Raw genomic sequence first — 21,010 nt, forward strand, 5'->3', positions numbered from 1 at the left:
GAGCACCGGAACACATGGGAAGGGTATTGTTCAAAAGGGGAAAGTCCCTCCCTTTACAATGGTACCACGCCCTAGTGGATCTCTGCTTGGAAATCACCCAGGAGGGCAATCCCCAAGCAGGGATGCACCCACTAGCCACCAGGAAGGGGGGAGCAGCCCCTTGGGCAATGGCCTTTGCTCCCCCAATAAATTCTGGCATAACTAGCCATTCTTCCCCCCGGGTGGCAGATGGGGCAGTAGCCCTCAATCTGCCCCCCTGGGGGGGCAGAAAGCACCCTAGACACCAGAGATTATTTTTTATAGGCCGGGGTGGGGGCTACCCTCAATGGGCATGCCAATGCCCCCACACCTTCCCACCCAAAAAGGCAAAAGTCTTTCTGCCCCCCCAGGAGGGAGATGGGGACAGTAGCCCCTGATCTGCCCCCTGAGGGGGGCAGAAAGCCCACCTGGCACCAGAGATTTATTTTGTGTATGTAGGCATGGGGGCTGCCCAGAACGGGCATGTCAATGCCCCCACCCCAGAAAAATTTGCTACAGTCTTTCAGACCCGGGGCAGCAGATGGGGGAAATAGCCCCTGATTGGAAGCATCCTAGACACCAGGGATTCTTTTTTTATAGGCCAGGGGTGGGTGCTGCCCAGAATGGGCATGCCAATGCCCCCACCCTTTCCCCCCAAAAAGGCAAAGGTCTTTCTGTCCCCTGGCAGGAGGCAAATTGGGCAACAGCCCCTGATCTGCCCCTGTGGGGGGCAGAAAGTCCACTAGACACCAGAGATTATTTTATTTATACGTGGGGGTTGCCCAGAACTGGCAGGCCAATTCCCCCATCCCCCCTTTTGCGGGTACTTAGCCCACCCACACGAGTGAGGTACCATCTTTATCTTGAGACTATGCAGAATGCAGGGTGGGTGAAAGTTTATAGGCCAACTCAGATTCCAGAACTTTCCATCACAGTAATGTGAGGAAAATGCTTTTTTTTGTTTACAAAGTTTGAGCTTTGCAAGGGATTCTGGGTAACAAAACCTGTTGAGAGCCAGACAAGTCACCACCTCCTGCAAGCTACAGGTTAATAGAGCTCACCTAGACCATCACCACCAAGAATCCCTAGCCTGGAGTGCATCCAGTGGGTATGTAGGGGTTTTGTCCTAGTGGATTGTGGGAACTGAAGTCCCAAACTTTCAAGGACCATCCTAGAGATTCCAGACTCTTGGATTGGGTTTTTGACACTTTGGATCTTCAAGAGGAACTTCAGAAAGAAGTTCCAAAAGTTTGGAATAACTTTGGAAAAAAGGTCCATAAGGGGGCCTGATTCAGCTGCAAGAGCCAAGCCGGCCACATTCAACCATGAGCTTGCCTGCCCTGCAGGTTTGTACTGCTGAAAAGCTCCGGGGGTCTGACTTCCACAGTTTGACTGGGAGCTCCCTGGACAGCAAGCCGGCGAACCCTCTCCGGAACTCAAACTGGTGAAGAGCATTGAGGGACACCGGCAGAAAAAGCTCCAGAAAAGTTTCTAAGTCTGAAGGTAAAATCTCGACCGAGGCCTACCGCAAGGGGTATCCAAGCAGGGCTCCATCGTGGTTGGCCTGAAACTTTGTCCTGGTCCAGCACGACAAGTTGTCCCACGATGACGCTATAGGTTTCTAAGGGCTATATAGTGCTGAATATTTAAAAAATCATATCTCCGGGTCCCTACATTGGAATTTTGTTGTTTTGGTGTCATTGTGAAGATAAAAATATTACCTATTTTTGTAAATTTGTGTGGGATTTGTAATTATGTGTTGTGTCTTAAATATTGACTGAATTGATGTTTTTAAATGATTAACATACCTGTCTCCTAAATAAAGCCTACCTGGTTGAATATGGGCATAATTTATTGTGACCTGTACTGAGTCCTAGACTGAGTTAGTGGTCTTATTGCCAGTGGTAGATACACATTCACCACTACTAATACCCACTTTCCAACAGTGTTTGAATTACGTGGTGCTGTCAAAGAAGAATGATTACGCCACAATAGGAGGCATCAACATCTTTAAGCAGGCATCTGGGGTTTCAAGTATCTGTTGACCATCCGCTACAAGTGGTGTTTTGTAGAACAGAACTAGAAATTTACAAATAGAAATATGGCCCTTTAGTGCTGATGTTACTGAAGTTTTGGGACACGTCACGGAATAGATGCCTTGGAACTGATGCAAGCGACTTAGGTTCCTACCAGGGTGGATGCTGAGCCAATGGAAATTGAGGGCACCTGAAGCCTAAGCAGTATGTCTGGTGCAGAGACATCACATGTGCTGCACTCATGAAACAGGGTTGCATAGGAAGAAAAGGCAAGTGTGGGTACCTTTTCAGAGAGACCAGTAGTTGGTGGAGTATGGAGGAGACAAAGAGAATAATAAAGAAGTTTATGCTTTTTAAAATTATATTGTTCAGAAAACAATTAACAAATAATTTAATAACAATAAGATTGTGATAGTATTCTGAAATTTCTTCATTTTTTGTTTCTATCTTCAACATGTGAAAAAACTAAAGTTTTGATTAGATATAAAAATGTTGCTAAAGATCTCTTTATAAGTGAACGATATATATGTTTCTTACCTTAAAAATGATTGTTAATAATGGGTTTACTGGTGCTCTTACCTATACTGCTCTTGTAGCTTCAACATCTATGGATGCCTGTTGAGTTGGTGGTAGAGCTTCATCGTCCGTGTCATCGTTGTCAGGGCCAATGGGGAGCCCTCTTTTAGATGCAATGTTGTACAATATAACAAGAAATGATTTTGAGGCAGGTCTCTGGCACATACTGCAGGGCCCCATTGTAATCTTCCCTTAAGTAGACTAATGTACAGTCAACTACAGACCATTTATTCTTATGAGCATCAGTAATGCAGTTATTGTAATAGGAGACAAAACTAATTAGGGTAAGCACAGTCTCTTGAAATAACAAAATAATTACACTAAGTTGCAAAGGATATGATTATATATAATGTTATGGGATCTTTGCAAAATAACTTGCCTCCAAATTCTCCTAGAGCCAAACCAGCGCCATCACTATGGGGGTGCGGGGGGTGCGGACCACATGGGGTGACACCAACAGGGCCGGTGTGCGCAGAGCAACCTAACCTTTTAGGAGGAGGAGGTGCCTGTGCGCAGTGCGCACTGTCTCCTCACCTTTCTTTTATTTGCTTCCCTGTGAAATGGATCCATAAAAAAAAATCACTTTTGCTGGTAATCAATGTATATTTTTCTGATATTTAATTCCAAAGTGCAGCATCAGGAATAAAAGTTTAAAAATATGAAAAATAAATAACTAAATAAAGTAAGACAGAGTGGTAGCAAACTGGCCAGATTGATTTTATTCACACCCAAACATATTAGCGCCACTTTTACAGAGTTTGCCAGTGAAGCGCTATTTTTTGTTGTCTTGGCTTTGTTTTCCCTGGGCTTGGAACTAGTGCACCAATCCTGGAGGTACTGCAATGTGAGGATTGAAAAACAAAATTTGTACTGCTGCTCTGTATCTAGGGATGTTGTCTTTTTTTACCATACTGCTTACGTTTTGTAAGGATATAAGCAATGGCCATTGAAATGGGTCCATTCAGGGTCCTGTTGTCATGTCCTTAACTTTTCAGGCAAAAGCACACTTGATTTCTGAACAGTGAGTGTAAAAGCATTAAGGTAACCATGTTGTTCCTGCTTACATTTCACATGGTTTGCAAAATTTTGCATTCCCTATGATTGTTTGCTTTTTCCGGGATGCTGTAACTTTTTTTTGTAGGCCACATATTGCTCTTGCCCAGTGCGTAATTTAAATTGTGCCGCATCCAGGTGTTTATAGCTGGCAACAATTGGGTTGTAGTTGAAGGCAGTCTGAGTTTTTCTCAGTGGGGCAGTATGGTGTTCAGTGGGGGAGAGGATGTGGCACTATGGCCAGAGCTGCTGAATTTGGAACTGGGGAATCAGGTTCAGCCTTAATAACCAGTCTGCCAGACCACTCTCCTGAGAGAGCACTATCTCATGCTAGACCTTAGAAGGCTTCGCAAGACATTAGAAGCCTCGGTGTCGTAGCACCAGCAGGTGGACCCTAGCATGACAAGTGTAGGTTAACCTTCAAGACTTGTCCACCACTATTCATACTGAAGTTCACCTCCAGTCTTGTGGGCAGGCCTAAGAAGCAGTACACCCTAGAACAGTGACCCTGTCACTGAGATCACAGGACCCTTGAGAAGGGCCAGCTCTAGGGCGTTGCAACCGGTGTGATCGCACCAGGTGCTCACTTTAGGTGGAGGCATCATTTTTGCAAGTATATTAAGGTTTTAAAAGCGCTTGCTGCCTCCTTCCTGGCCTCCAGTAATTTTCGGTAACAATAAAAATGTCATGATGACTCTGTTGATTAATGTTCTTCCTAGAGAGAGATCGTAATTTTATCTAATGGAAGATTTGACTCATGGAAAGGTAGCTCAGAGGGTTAATATACCTGCTGCAAAGAACATGTACCATGCAGATCACAAAGTGCACATAATGTAAATAGGCCAGTGGGCTACTGCTTTTGTCAGAGAGATCCTTTTGTTACTTGGAGTTTATAAGTTAAAATTCTAACATAGAACAGTGAGCTATTAACTGTCATCTACTCCGCAGCAACACAAGTCACATTTTTTATTAACTTTTGAAACGTTTGAGCTACAAACAATTTATTAGTTTAAATGGTCAGATCATGCTGCAGATCTTGCATTATGAGGCAAATATGGCAGAGCCATTATTATTTAGAAAACATTTGCAAACTAGGATTTTTAGCCATTCATGTTTGAACTGCTGTTTTGGAAAAGGGAGAAGTGCTGATGACAGAAACTCCATGGCTCAGAAACAAATGGCTTGTTCTTCCACATTTTATCGTATTTGGGGACATTCTGTGATTAGAAGCATATCCCACTTTGTGAACACATTTTACTGTCAATAACTCATTATAACCTTAAATAATCATGTGTATCCGTTGGTTGATAAAACTGGGCAGTTAAACCAAACAAATACAAAAAATTGGGATGTTTGCGCATTCTGGCCACGCCTCTGGCTCTGCCCACTGATCCAATCCTTGGGTTATTCCCGCCCTCTGATTCTCCGCCCACAGTTCCCCTACGTTTTTTCCCCCACTTCGACCACTGATATCTCGTGTTGCTGGATAGTGGGAACACCACACCAGTAAAAAGTACCATACCTATGATATTATAAATTCCAATAAACTGTTGACTAGCAGGTAGCCCACTGTACAACCTGATTAATGAGTCATTATCACACTGTTGTTAACAGGAACATTTTGTAAATATAGGACCTACATTTACAAACGTTACTAAGGATTCTGTATGGTCCCATTATTTGCTAACTGTGTCCACTGGCGGACTCGGGGCGGTGGAGGTCCATGCGGTAAGTCGTGAGGGGGTGACACCATGAGTTACCCACACCGGGTGACACCAACCCTAGTGACGCCACAGGCATACAGGGTGGAATGGCGGAGCATACAATTATTGTGAATACTGCTTGGGTAATGTGCTTAAAGGTCTTTGTTCAGACATTCAGTGTTACATAGTATTCCGAATGTTCCAAAATGCAGATTTTAACTAATTCTTTATTAGATTTCAATGCCTAAAGGTGGATTTATTAATACATATGTTCAATCTATGCATTATATTGCTTGTGGTAATACTGCTAGCTGTTCAAATTTAACCAAGGGGTCCTGCAATTTCTGTTGTGTGTTTGGGAAAGCCCTATTACCATAGATTTTAGTTAGCATTGCATCAAGGAAAGTTCTAAATACATGGAAACATGCAATTGTGAAATTCCCCCTGGTACATCAACTATGTCCCGATAACTACCAGGGTCCAATGGGTGTAAGAAGCATATATTCTACATGTGTGTAGATATTACCAGACTTCGCAGGGTGTTCTATTTGCCGAAATTGGGTTTAAATCGTTTATTAAATTCAATAAGACCTCCCTGATCAAACTATAGTTACCATATATTTCCTTCTCAAACTGCTAAAAAAAAAGTGTAACATACCGCCTGAAAATTCTCTCTCCCCCTTCTCCTTTGCTGGGCTAGAATATCTTCCTTGCAACACATATCTCACGGCTTTTTCATGTTTTTAATTTTGGATTTGAGATTCTATTTTTATTCTTCATGTTCGTGAATATGCTCTCTCTTTTATTTTCGTTTCCCTGCCATACATGCAAAGGATATTGTAAGTCACATCGGAGTTCCATAACTTGTAAAGGAACTAGGCCTTTGGCCTCATTTTTCTATATGGTCATGGAACTCATCAGTGATTGCAATATCCTTATAATGTACGACAGGTAGAACTTTATCCTATATATCAATCAGTACTCTGTACTGCTAACGTAATCGGTTTTAAGGACATTGCATTCTGACCGAAAAAGTTTTATTTTTTTTGGAACCAACCGGTTATCACACCAACAGAGAGATCGTGGTCCTTCACAAACATATGCAGAGGTTAGCGAATTTCTCACATATCTGTAATCGGATTTTTTTTCCCTACATAACAGTCCAGACATATTCGATGGTGCTTAAAATTTCAGTCACTTGGACCAGATTCATTAATGCATTAGAAATAGTCAGTGCTTTTTTTAATAAATGGATCAGGAGAATAATTCCTTTCTCATGTACTTTTGGCTAATGCTTTACAATCTTCTTTGCAAGGGAGCACAAACAAATAGCTTTCCACGGGGAGGTAGTATGTGGCTTTTTTCTGAAACCAGCACAGTTTGCACGTTAATAATATTTGCACATGGGCTTTTTGTCTAAAACGCTACCTACACCGTCCCTCTAGAACATCGCAATGTGACCGATACCCTTGGTTTGTATTCCCTAGGGAACTTCGATATATCTCAAACTAACTTTCTCCAATAACAATACTAAAATATGTTCCCATTTGAATAGAAAGAAAGTAATAAACGGAGGGGCATATTTATGAATATTCTGCAGCAGCTTTGCACCTCGCAAGTGGGTCACAAGGGAGACTCAAGACTTAACTTGGATTTATCAAGCCACCCAAGGCCATCTGCGTGGTCCTGCATGGCTTGATAAATCCAGAGTAACGCAACGCTATGCAAATCGCTGGATTGCATTACTCTACACCAGAGAGTCGTTCCATGGGTGGAGCATGATTGTTCCCAAGCATCTACCCATGGATTTTGACGCATTCACAGATTTACCAACACTGTTAAACCTGGGAATGCTTCAAAATACAACACCTCCTGAGGGGAGGAGTAACAAGGAGAAATCTGTTTATTTCTCCTCGTTCTTTACCGTTTTTAAGTATGCTGCATTCTGCAGCACACATAGGAAGAGGAAAATGCCTCAGTGAATTGTTTTTGTGCAGGAAGGTGTCCCTTACCGCACAAAAACAATCCTGCTTACAAAGCATGCACACAGGCACTGTGGTGCAAGGGTGCCTGCATTGGCGCTTTTATAAACAATGGGGTATTCCCAAATGCTCCCTGGACCTGGGTATCGGTAATTATAAAGAAACAATGGTCCTGGACCAATTATTCAAGGAAGAGTTAGATTAACAGAATTATCAATTTATGTGAGCTTGCATTAATCAGCTCCCAAACGTCTGTAAATCGTAAACATAAATGCGCAGAAAACCACTATGTATTATTATAATATAAACAGGCTGTAAACAGGGGTAATGGGGAAGGGGAAATTGGTCCAGGTGCGGTAGGGGGTAGCGTCAACGTTTAGATCTGGCTTATTGGCAAACGAGGGACTTTAATACCTCAGCTATGCAGATCTTCCTCAGGACAAGGGGACAGGTGAGGTGACCCTCATCAATCTTGCAATGCTCAATTGCAGTCCAAAACCTGGTTGCACCAATGCCCATAAAGTGGCAAAGGCCAACTAAGGACAAATCCCGTTATTCAGTAGATATAGACCATGGCCGTGGTGCCCAGACCATCCATGGAACGAATTATTCAGGCCCGTATGTGTGGCAAAAGTTTGCTGAATGAATCAGGCAATCCAGGGCAATCCAGGGCAGAGCGTAATTTTAACTGGAGACGATCTGATCGACGTCCTTACTCCATGGCGCTAGGGAGTCAAAACAGCACCGGCACAAGGAAAGGATAGGAATGCATTGTATTATGTTAAATACTGCACATTCCTGCACTTTTCCATTCATTCAGCGCAGCAAGGTGATTTGCTGCACTGAGTTAAAGCTACATAAATAAGCCCCTACTATGCGTAGCTTATGGCACTTGTGTGCTTGTTCCACAAGAAAGTACACTGTTTTTTGCAGTGCACCACACAGATGTGACACACAAAGCAATGACTTCTCATATGCATGCTAAAGTCATAAATCAAAATAAAGTTGCTCAGAAGTGATTCTAGACATCTTGTCCTCACTGACTATGTGAAAAACTGCAAAACCTCTTGTGAGAAATTGGGTTGTTGGTTGAGAGGTGTGTTAACCCTGCTCAAGCAACAGCCACAATTCCTGTCAGGGCGAACCACAAAAGTCACAGACTCAACCTGTGCTTACCCTTCTGGTTGAGTGGCACAAAAGCAGTCAGGCTTAACTTAGAGGCAATGTGTATGTGTATGCTGCACAAAAACAGCAATAAAGTGAAAACACAACACAAGAAAAATCCCACACCAATTTAGCAAAATAGAGTACATTTTATTAAATTATTTTGCACCAAAATGACAAAAAGCAAATCAGTTGAACCGGAGGTATGAATTTTTAAAAGCACCAACCACGCACATGTAGTTGTGGAAGACCGGTTCAAAGTCGGAAAATATGGCCAACTGGGATGGAGAGCAAGTCTGATACAAAAAGTGGATTGGGCCTGGTCAGCCCTTACCTTCAGAATTAGAAGAAATTTCAGCAAAAAGCCTCTGAGAAAGTAGAAGTTTAGAGGGGCTACGCTTCAGGCACTGGCCAAGGAGGAGGCATTGTCTTTGGGAAGCCGCTGGATGAAGTTGCGGTGAATATTTCTTGTTCAGACCTGGTCTCTTCTTTAGAAGTCAAAAACCTCCAGGGGGACAAGGCTGGAGACTTTAGCAGAAGAAGGCTTCATGAAGCCAGATACCCCTGCTGTGAAGGACCACTGAACAGGATTTGCTGCTACAAAGAAGAATGTAGAGGGAGCTGTCGTGAAGACAGGCCGACCGGCGATGCACCTTGGGCAGATAGACGAGCAGGTTGTCCCTGGTCTCCTCTCGGTTCACTGAACAAATTCTAAACAAACATTTTTTAAGTCCCAAGTTTTGGATTTTGGATATCTGGGCACTTTTAGCACCAATCCAACGTTCCAGGACATGGAGGGTTGGGACTCACTCAGGCTTGGTCCAGGCGCAGGTTCAAGATGGTTGGAGCCTTTTCTGTCCCTTAGGATCTGATCAGGAGGCACGCCAACCAGCACTTAGAGTCGAGTCAAGTCAAGTCAAGTCAAAGAAGGCTTTATTAGATTGATTAAACAAACAATCATAAAAGCACAAAATTAAAAAATACATTCAGAGAATTGATATAGACATAATTTGCATAAAAGCTACATTGATAATTTCATATAGTCGGTTAACCTCTTCTGTGCCCATGACGAGATAGTCTCGTCATGGAGCACGGTTGTGCTGTGCCCATGACGAGACTATCTCGTCATGAACCCCACCCACTAATACAACGCCCGGCACAGGAGGGGGAAAGGGCGTGGCACTGAAGGGGTTAAAACATATATTAAACTTACAAAGCCTTCATACAATGGGTTAAAAAACTGTATTAAACTTACAGAAGCCCGTATCTCATTAAAAACGATTAAGTGCACATGAGTTTCCTTAGGCTCAAAACCTTTTTCAGGAAGAGTGTTACCCTGAAAACACTATGCTCATTATCTAGGTTTTGTAGAGCCAGGAAAGCAGGACGGCATTGGCGTAGCCCACACTTATTCAAAATAAGTACCAAGAGCGAACTCCTGGGGCAGAATAAAACCTACAGAAAAAAGTAACGTGTATCGTGGATTGTGGGGAAGTATTATCGCAGGGACATAGTAGGAGGTCTTGAGACCAGTCATTCATTGTAGGAAAAGTAACTAGTCTATAAAAGACCCCCAACCTAAAACGAGTTAGTTAAAATCTATCATAGGCACTAGGTACAAAAGTTAGGTAGGGTTGAATATTAAAAGTGGTTAAGACCATCTGATTACGCAGGACTGTGGGTTTTAAAATCTCGGATGACATTCTAATGGTAACCAGGAGCAAGGTACCCTCTTGTCTTTATTCCTTCCTTGTTATTGCCCTAATGGTAGTAGGATTAGTAAAATAATCTAAATGACCAAGATCTTTTAAGAAATTATAAACATATTTTAGCCATGGAATCCTCATTGCACCTTCCAATTTCAGAATTTCTGAAAGGATATCTCTGTTCAATTTGGCCTCTTCTTTAGTCCAGAGCCTGTGCCATAACAGCACAGGCTCGAGCCTAATTAGATCAGCGATAAAGGGTAATCCTAACTCTGCATGACAGATGTATGCTGAGCTACTAATCAGGACCGATAGGATTTATCTTAGGAAGAAAATTCTCTACTCTCTGGATTGGAAGCGGATCAGCAAACCCCCAAACCCCACTCCCATACACTGCTGCTGAGACACACTTGGCCTTGTAAATTTTAATAAGCTCCTCTTGGGGGTTTTTGCCTAGTTTTTTCGCAAGGGCGGTAAGAGCAGAAGTAGTGCGTAAAAGTCCCATTTCTTTTGCTGCGGTTGCTTCTACCCAGGTGCCGTTATGGGTGAAAAGAATGCACAAATATGAACATTTCTTTGTAACCCCGATCTTTTGTCCTGCCACATACATATCTTTGTGTTTCTTTATGCCGATACCAGAGCACATAATAAAAGTTTTGGAAGAGTTTACCCTTAAACTTAGGTCTTTCATAAAAAGGGAAAAACTGTCCAGACCGCGCTGTAGGCCTACTTGTGTACGAGACATCAACACCGCGTCATCTGAATACAAAAGGGATGGGATAGAGCGACTGGCTACTAGGGGGAAGTCTTGCTTGTCTTTAAGAAGAGCCTCTCCCAACCCATTTATATACAGATTAAAAAGTAACGGGGCCAGGACACAGCCCTGCCTAACTCCGCTCCTGATCGGAAAAGCAGCTGAACGCTCACCCTTCAGACCACAGCGGACACGAGCCTTGGAACCGCTATAAAAACGCTTAATAAAATAAGTAATATTTACATCAACCCTCATGCCTTCCAATGATGACCATAGTTTAATGTGACATACACAGTCAAATGTGGTTAGGAGATCCACAAGTGCTAAGAAAAGATTCCCTTTTTTAGCTCTGGTGTACTTCTCCACCAGGAGAGAGAGATGTATGCCCTGCTCTACAGTCCCCACACCAGTCCGAAAGCCATATTGTAGGTCAGAGAGGACAGAATTCTCATCTGCCCAGTTGTGAAGGCGTTCCAATACAATTGTGCCCACTACCTTTGTTATAGCGTCCAACAGGGAGATTGGTCTGTAACATCCTGGATCTCGTCTGTCCCCCTTCTTAAAAATGGACACGATAGTGGACTCTACCCAGATGGGTAAAAAAATCTATACTACAACTGGCGTTAAGCACCTGTACCATTAGGCGCCCCCACAGAGAGATGCTTGATTTGAACATGTCTACGGGTACCCCATCCGGTCCAGGCGCCTTACCGCCTTGACTTGCATTTAGGGCCCGCTCCACTTCTTCTAGGGTGAACATTAATTCCTTATGGTTTGAGGTATAATTTAAGCCCTGAGCCCCGCAGGCTTGAATTTCCACCGTGTCAGAGTTTCCCTCGCCCTTATATACTTGAGCAAAATGCCCAATCCACTGTTCCTCAGTTATGGCTATCTCGATTGATGGGATAACCTCTCTAATTAAAAATGGTGCCCTAATTACCTTCCAGAATGCCGCACTATCTCTAGCTACTGAGGCCGCATGTAATGTCTCCCATACCTCCTACTTCAATGTGTTTTTTCTGTCCCTTATTGCTTGTTTACATGCCCCTCTAGACAAGCTTATTTCCAGCGTATTTCTTGGAATTTTATGGAGCTCTTTTTTTAGCTGGGAGTAGGCTTGGGTACACCTAGAGTCAACCACCCGTTCTGAGATCTATTACTCTTTTTGCGCCTAGTGAGAGACTCTCCTATCACGGTGGTTATTGCCATGAAGGAAGCTAAAAGTTTTATCAGGGGGCGCTGTTTCGGTCAGGCATATCTCTATGTGTGATTTGCATTTATTAACCACTGATTTGGTCAGGACAGCATAGTCTACCATGGCCCAGCGAAGGGAATACCCATTGGTACTGCCAATGGATATGTTTTCTAGCAGCCTATCATTATTGGTGTTAGATCTGGAGGTTTTACTAGAGGGTAACGTAATATCCAGACAGAGGGGGAAGTGGTCGCTAAGCGAGTTCTCGGAGACATATAAAGAATGTAAACTTTGTGCGTGATTACTTGATACTAGGACATAATCAGTGGTGGAGCAAAGGCCCCTACCATTGAATGTCCATGGCATTGGAGCTGGTATTGGACATAATTCATTAGCAAATCCCAGATCGAAACTGAGAATAAGTTCATTTAGCTGCTCCCCCAGAGCAGTATGCCTAAAATGGGATGAACATGCTCCTTCTTCTCTTAAAACTCTGCACAGGTTACTCCCAGCGTTATCACATAACGTACAGTTGAAAACCCCTGCCAATATAAGTATTGTATCTTTTCTCATGCTTTTACCCACTCATCTCAATACTTGTGACATGTTTTTTACAACAGTGCACACTTTCCAAGGTGGAATATTATCATAGAAATAAACCAGAACTATGAAGGATGATTTATCGAGGTCCAATCTAACTATGTGGTAGTAATCATCACTGGCAAGCATCGTAATGTCCTTTATGTTCATACTGCTTGATATGTACGTGCATAAGCCTCCCTTAGCCCTGCCACTCTGAATATTACCTGCTGGAGTGTGGTAGGTCCTGTACCCATTCAGGTGAATAGCTTCCTTAGACCATGTCTCCTGAAAGCACAGGACCTCAAATTGTAGACTAAATTCCCACCACAATTGTGTTTTTAACTTGGAACGAATCCCAGCAGTATGCCATGAGACAATATTGCAAGGAGGAGGTTTAATATCCACAGGGTGGTTATAAGGGTGAATTACTGTCCATGGTAGGTCCTCTTTTGCATGTGAAGATGGAGAGGAAACAATTAAAGTACCCTGTAAATTAATCTGAGCCACGTTCTTTGTGCCCAAAAATCCTTGTACCTCAACTCTACTGCTATCGGACGAATATGCATTTAGGTCACTGGTTGGAGGAGAGACATTTAGAATACTATGGGGGTCATCCTGAATCTCCTTATTCAAGTTCAAAGGCCCTTCAGCCAGTCCTCTATTGTTTCTGACATAATATTCACGTACAGTACCATGATTACTTGTTAGATTCAACCCGGTATAACCCCTGTAATCAAGTCTACAGATTTCATGATTATGTAGTACACGTTTCCTGGAGTCCAGTCAATCAATGTCTTCAAGTGAGTTCAGAGGATCAAAACGATTATATACTGGGATGGGATATCTAGGCTGCCTAAGTCTTAAAAGGTTGTTTCTCTCAGACAGAAAACCCTGTTGTGTAGGAAAATTCGATGGTCGATAAAAGTATCCCAATTGTACTATGTGTATGTCGTTAGGATTAGAAGGTCCACTATTGCCCCTCTCTAGGATTGTGTGCACCAATAAAGGTGATTTGAAGGTTAGTACAACACAATCTCCGCTGAATGATTTGGCTGAAGGGCCGACCCACCCAATTTTTCATACCATTTTAAAATCTGAAAAAAGGGGCTCTTTTAAGCCAATCCTTCTGGTTAGAAAATGAAGGGACTTATTCCTTAAGGTCGACCAATGTTCAAAGGCATAATTGGTTAAAGGAGGGACATTTGCTAGAACTACCGATATACAGGGTCACTTTTGGGGGCAGATTTAAGTTATGTGGTGGGCTATGGAACTTATCTTTTTGTTCTTGTAAATTTCTGCCTGTCTTTTTTACTTTATTTCTGCCATTTACCCCTACAGTATGTGCTCCCCTTTTCTGTGCCAATGTGGTTGCTGGGGACTATCGTAGTAGATCCGTCCTTAGTAGGGTGTTGGCCAGCGTGGATAGGTAGATTCTCTATGTTGTATGTAATCATGTTGGGATTATTACTCCTATGACATGTTTGATCAGCAGCATTAGGACTAATGAATAATCCAACACCTGTACCTGTCCCCCTGTTCGGCTGGATGCGTTAGTTTGAGTTGGTGCTATCTGCCAATATTGCTGGATGTATGCTACCAACCAACTCCTCTATTTTTGCAAGTCTTGCTTCTATGGTAGTTACCTTTAACATGATGGGTTCCCGGAGGGTTGACATCATTGTCTCAAGTCTACCCTAGAAGTTCCCGCCTAATATATTGTCAATAGGTTTATCAATCTCACTCTGTTTTACAATAATCGGGGGACCCTTATTGGGTTTATCCGTGCCTATGGCAGGTTTCACCTTGTTCCCATTTGCCCTCTGTGCAGGTTTGCTCTGTTTTAATGTATTTTTGCCTTTCATTTTTTTCTGGGCGGATTCGGCGGCGTAATCTAACCTGCGAATGGACTTTTGCACTCTAGTGGTGACTTTAGATCTGAAGGGGCTGGATCCGGGATCAGAGGGAGAAGAAGAAGAAATATCTGATATTTGTTCTATTATGGCTTGTGCCAAGGTGCTGGGCAGTGAAGGGGATGGCTCGTTGTTAATTGCCGCTGCAGTTTCCGTGAGTGCAGGTGTAATAGAGAGTCTACTCTGAGAGGGTTGAGCTGTTAGGGACAGCCTGTGTTCAGTAAGTTTTATTTCGTTTATCAGACATGACTCCACACTCTGGAGAAAAGCATCTAGGGTCCTACAACGTTTGGCCCTTTGTTGTATTTTAGCTTACTCATATTGAGCAATAGCTAGCCACAGTTATATAGTTAGCAAAGCAATACAACACTGTACAATGTTAGTCCCAAAAACAATAAGGAAATCTTATGAGAATGGCCCATCCCAGCCTCTTACTGTCTCTGACGGGCTCAAATGGGCCCGCCCTTGTCCCGGGTGTCCCGCTCCTCCCTCCTGGGAGAGCGAAGGATCCTGGAGCCGGTAGTCCCCCCAACAGCAGGGCAACAGGTGATGGCAAACAGCTCACGCGTCCTGCGACGCGGTAGGTGCTGGCGCTATTTAAGCGTGTGGTTGGTGTCCCGCTCCTCCCTCCTGAGAGAGCGAAGGATCCTGGAGCCAGTAGTCCCCCCAACAGCAGGGCAACAGGTGAGGGTAAACAGCTCGCGCTTCCCACAACACGATAGGTGCTGGCGCTATTTAAGCGTGTGGTTGGTGTCCAGCTCCTCCCTCCTGGGAGAGCAAAGGATCCTGGAGCCGGTAGTCCCCCCCAACAGCAGGGCAACAGGTGATGGCAAACAGCACGCACTTGGAGTCACTCTGATAGTCCGGGGAAGTAGAGCAGGGCACAGGCAGTAGAGCAGGCCTCTGCAGGTTCAAGCCAGGCTTCAGGAAGCAGAACAGTCCTTTTATGTGCAGCAAAGTAGCCTTTTGAAGTACACAGTAGGCCACAGCAGCAGACATTTCTCTGGGAGGCCTTTCGCTGATACAGAAAGTGAACTGCAGTGTGAAACCTCCACCTGTTCCCAATCAAAAGTTAGCACTTAATAAATGTAACAAGGCAACCCAATGTTATTCAACGGGAGAGGTAGGCCTCACATTAGTGAAAAATAAATTTGTGAGTTTTTCAAAACCAGGCATGCAAAACTTAAAAGTACATGTCAAACATTTTAATTATAATACACCCTGACCTATGGACTGCCTAGGACCTACCTTAGAGGGTGACTTGTATGCAAAAGAAGAAGAGTTGAAGGCTTGGTGAGGGGTTATTTTTCCAAGTCGAAATGTCAGTTTAAAACTGCATTCAGCCTGTAATGGCATAATTGGGACATGTTTTAAGGGGTTACTTAAGTTGATGGCACAATCAGTGCTGCAAGCCCACCAGTAACGTTTAATTTATAGGCAATAGGTATATGGTATACCAATTTACTAGGGACTTATAAGTAAATTAAATATGCCAATTAAGTGTAAGCCATTTTATCATGTTTTAGGGAATGAGCAGAAGCACTTTAGCACTGGTTTGCAGTGGTAAAATGCACCGAGTCCTAAAGCCAGCAAAAACGAATTCAGATAAAACGGACAGGTAAAGGCAAAACATTTGGGGGTGACCCTGCAGAGAGGGCCAAGTCCAACACAACCCCCATCCAGCAAAAAAATAATCAGAGACTACTCAATAGCTTGATGGGCTCCTCTGCCTAGGTGATAGAACTTGGACAATGTCCATGTACTGTAGACGCCCTTGCCAGTTCTATGTTCTCCTGAGCTCATCTGGAACCCTCTTAATACACGCTCCTGAGCCACTGAACTAACCCATGGGGAACCCATTCTCCTCATCTGTAGACCCCATCTGTACAGCACCTAACTTTAATTTGCTCACAGATGCATTCCAGTAGGCAGACAGTACCTGTTAGACTTGGCATCTTTTGGTTTTTACTCTGTTTTTGCTGGCGTAGCGTTTCTGGGCACTTTTTGCACTGCTGATCAGTGGTAAAGTGCAAGTGCTCCTGTGGTAAATTGTGTTATGGATTCGTGTTTCCATGATTAGATATTTGATTTACTTGTCAGTCCCTAGTAAAGTGCACTGAGTTTGCCAGGGCCTGTGAATCAAATGCTACTCGTGGGCCTGCTGCACTGATCGTGCCGCCCACGTGAGTAGCCCTGAAAAGGTAACTCAGACCTGCCAATGCAGAGTCTGCATGCAGTTTGTAACTTCCATGTCGACTTGGCCAGTGCACACACTTGCCAGTCCCTAACCTTACCTTTTTCTTGTCAGGCCCCCCTAAGGTAGGCCCAAGGTACCCCTGTGGGCAGGGTGCAGTGTATGTGAAAGGCAGGACATGCCCTGGTGTGTGTGGCATGTCTTGGTAGTGAATTACAGCCAATTTCGTTTTTCACTATCGCAAGGCTACCTGTTCCCCATAGGACAGAATGGGGAGTTTGTTTATAACATCTTATAGACAAAACTGGCCCAGGGAATTAGGTGGAAAATAATGTTTAGTATGCCTGAACTCAGAATCTAAAGATGCATCTTTTAGTGAAGGTGATTTTTACATTCTGTTTTTGAAAATACCACTTTTTAGAAAGTAGGTATTTTCTTGCTCAGTCATCCTGTGTGCCTCTGTTGGAATGTGAATTGCTTGTCTGGGTTTTGGATGACAGAAGGCTGGGGAGCAGGAGTGGCCCCAGATAGTCTAGGTGGGTCAGGAAAGGGCTGAATAGACCTGGGCTGCGATGGGGGAAGGGGGAGGAGATTTCCTTGCACCTCAAAGGGCCTAGTCTGCCTCTGACAATGTCGTCTCCACCTCCTGCCAGGAAATCACACCAGAGAAGGCAGAACTGGTTCTGGTTGGGCACAGACACTCTCTGCCTAAGAGGTCAAAGGATTTTGGGATATAAAAATTGGGGTCCAGACCCCTGAACTTTAGAACTCTTTTGGACCAAGAAGACTGCCAAGAAGAAGAGCCGGAGAAGCTGTGTGGAGGAAGTACCACTTTTCTGTGTACTTAGCTGTGTTGGCCTGCAGTGGCTGCTTCTGTCTTGGCAGTAAATGGACTGGACTGAACTTTCTTAAAACTCCAATTTTGTGAGTTTCTCCAAGGGCTTGAGGTAGAGCTTGCACCCTGTTCAAGAAGCCTCAGAAACAGCAGAGACTTCAAGCTCTTCTGCCCTCAGCACTGGGGACTGTGTGCTTTGTGCTGCAACAAAGGGAAAAGCGTTACAACAAACAAATGATGGACGGAATGCTGACAATGCAGACATTCTCCCCCAGTCAAGAGATCTGGGTTAAATCCATCGTTCTTTTGCCCACTACGCCACCCCAGTTTAGACATGGCCATATGCAAATCAGTCTTGACCCTGTGCCTCATGGGAACAGTCCAGCCCGAACTGCCAAGCCATGTCTTCCCTGGACCGGAATCAAGCATCCTAGGACCGGTTTCTGGCTATCAGCTGTCATCAGCCAGGATAGCTTGACTCCAGTGGCGCAGTGAGCACGGGTACCACGTCTGGGAATACCCATCCCACTTAGGGCGAAAAGCGTTACAACAAACAAATGATGGACGGAATGCTGACAATGCAGACATTCTCCCACAGTCAAAAGATCTGGGTTAAATCCATCGTTCTTTTGCCCACTACGCCACCCCAGTTTAGACATGGCCATATGCAAATCAGTCTTGACCCTGTGCCTCATGGGAACAGTCCAGCCCGAACTGCCAAGCCATGTCTTCCCTGGACCGGAATCAAGCATCCTAGGACCGGTTTCTGGCTATCAGCCGTCATCAGCCAGGATAGCTTGACTCCAGTGGCGCAGTGAGCACGGGTCCCACGTCTGGGAATACCCATCCCACTTAGGGCGAAAAGCGTTACAACAAACAAATGATGGACGGAATGCTGACAATGCAGACATTCTCCCCCAGTCAAGAGATCTGGGTTAAATCCATCGTTCTTTTGCCCACTACGCCACCCCAGTTTAGACATGGCCATATGCAAATCAGTCTTGACCCTATGCCTCATGGGAACAGTCCAGCCCGAACTGCCAAGCCATGTCTTCCCTGGACCGGAATCAAGCATCCTAGGACCGGTTTCTGGCTATCAGCCGTCATCAGCCAGGATAGCTTGACTCCAGTGGCGCAGTGAGCACGGGTCCCACGTCTGGGAATACCCATCCCACTTAGGGCGAAAAGCGTTAGAACAAACAAATGATCCTAGGTTGCTTGATTCCGGTCCAGGGAAGACATGGCTTGGCAGTTCGGGCTGGACTGTTCCCATGAGGCACAGGGTCAAGACTGATTTGCATATGGCCATGTCTAAACTGGGGTGGTGTAGTGGGCAAAAGAACGATGGATTTAACCCAGATCTCTTGACTGGGGGAGAATGTATGCATTGTCAGCATTCCGTCCATCATTTGGTTGTTGTAACGCTTTTCGCCCTAAGTGCGATGGGTATTCCCAGACGTGGGACCCGTGCTCACTACGCCACTGGAGTCAAGCTATCCTGGCTGATGACGGCTGATAGCCAGAAACCGGTCCTAGGTTGCTTGATTCCGGTCCAGGGAAGACATGGCTTGGCAGTTCGGGCTGGACTGTTCCCATGAGGCACAGGGTCAAGACTGATTTGCATATGGCCATGTCTAAACTGGGGTGGCGTAGTGGGCAAAAGAACGATGGATTTAACCCAGATCTCTTGACTGGGGGAGAATGTATGCATTGTCATCATTCCGTCCATCATTTGTTTGTTGTAACGCTTTTCGCCCTAAGTGGGATGGGTATTCCCAGACGTGGGACCCGTGCTCACTACGCCACTGGAGTCAAGCTATCCTGGCTGATGACGGCTGATAGCCAGAAACCGGTCCTAGGTTGCTTGATTCCGGTCCAGGGAAGACATGGCTTGGCAGTTCGGGCTGGACTGTTCCCATGAGGCACAGGGTCAAGACTGATTTGCATATGGCCATGTCTAAACTGGGGTGGTGTAGTGGGCAAAAGAACAATGGATTTAACCCAGATCTCTTGACTGGGGGAGAATGTATGCATTGTCAGCATTCCGTCCATCATTTGGTTGTTGTAACGCTTTTCGCCCTAAGTGGGATGGGTATTCCCAGACGTGGGACCCGAGCTCACTACGCCACTGGAGTCAAGCTATCCTGGCTGATGACGGCTGATAGCCAGAAACCGGTCCTAGGTTGCTTGATTCCGGTTCAGGGAAGACATGGCTTGGCAGTTCGGGCTGGACTGTTCCCATGAGGCACAGGGTCAAGACTGATTTGCATATGGCCATGTCTAAACTGGGGTGGTGTAGTGGGCAAAAGACCGATGGATTTAACCCAGATATCTTGACTGGGGGAGAATGTATGCATTGTCAGCATTCCGTCCATCATTTGTTTGTTGTAACGCTTTTCGCCCTAAGTGGGATGGGTATTCCCAGACGTGGGACCCGTGCTCACTACGCCACTGGAGTCAAGCTATCCTGGCTGATGATGGCTGATAGCCAGAAACCGGTCCTAGGTTGCTTGATTCCGGTCCAGGGAAGACATGGCTTGGCAGTTCGGGCTGGACTGTTCCCATGAGGCACAGGGTCAAGACTGATTTGCATATGGCCATGTCTAAACTGGGGTGGTGTAGTGGGCAAAAGAACGATGGATTTAACCCAGATCTCTTGACTGGGGGAGAATGTATGCATTGTCAGCATTCCGTCCATCATTTGGTTGTTGTAACGCTTTTCGCCCTAAGTGGGATGGGTATTCCCAGACGTGGGACCCGTGCTCACTACGCCACTGGAGTCAAGCTATCCTGGCTGATGACGGCTGATAGCCAGAAACCGGTCCTAGGTTGCTTGATTCCGGTCCAGGGAAGACATGGCTTGGCAGTTCGGGCTGGACTGTTCCCATGAGGCACAGGGTCAAGACTGATTTGCATATGGCCATGTCTAAACTGGGGTGGTGTAGTGGGCAAAAGAACGATGGATTTAACCCAGATCTCTTGACTGGGGGAGAATGTATGCATTGTCAGCATTCCGTCCATCATTTGTTTGTTGTAACGCTTTTCGCCCTAAGTGGGATGGGTATTCCCAGACGTGGGACCCGTGCTCACTACGCCACTGGAGTCAAGCTATCCTGGCTGATGACGGCTGATAGCCAGAAACCGGTCCTAGGTTGCTTGATTCCAGTCCAGGGAAGACATGGCTTGGCAGTTCGGGCTGGACTGTTCCCATGAGGCACAGGGTCAAGACTGATTTGCATATGGCCATGTCTAAACTGGGGTGGTGTAGTGGGCAAAAGAACGATGGATTTAACCCAGATCTC

Source organism: Triturus cristatus, chromosome 8, assembly GCF_964204655.1.
Source record: "Triturus cristatus chromosome 8, aTriCri1.1, whole genome shotgun sequence".
NCBI classification, from domain to species: Eukaryota; Metazoa; Chordata; class Amphibia; order Caudata; family Salamandridae; genus Triturus; species Triturus cristatus.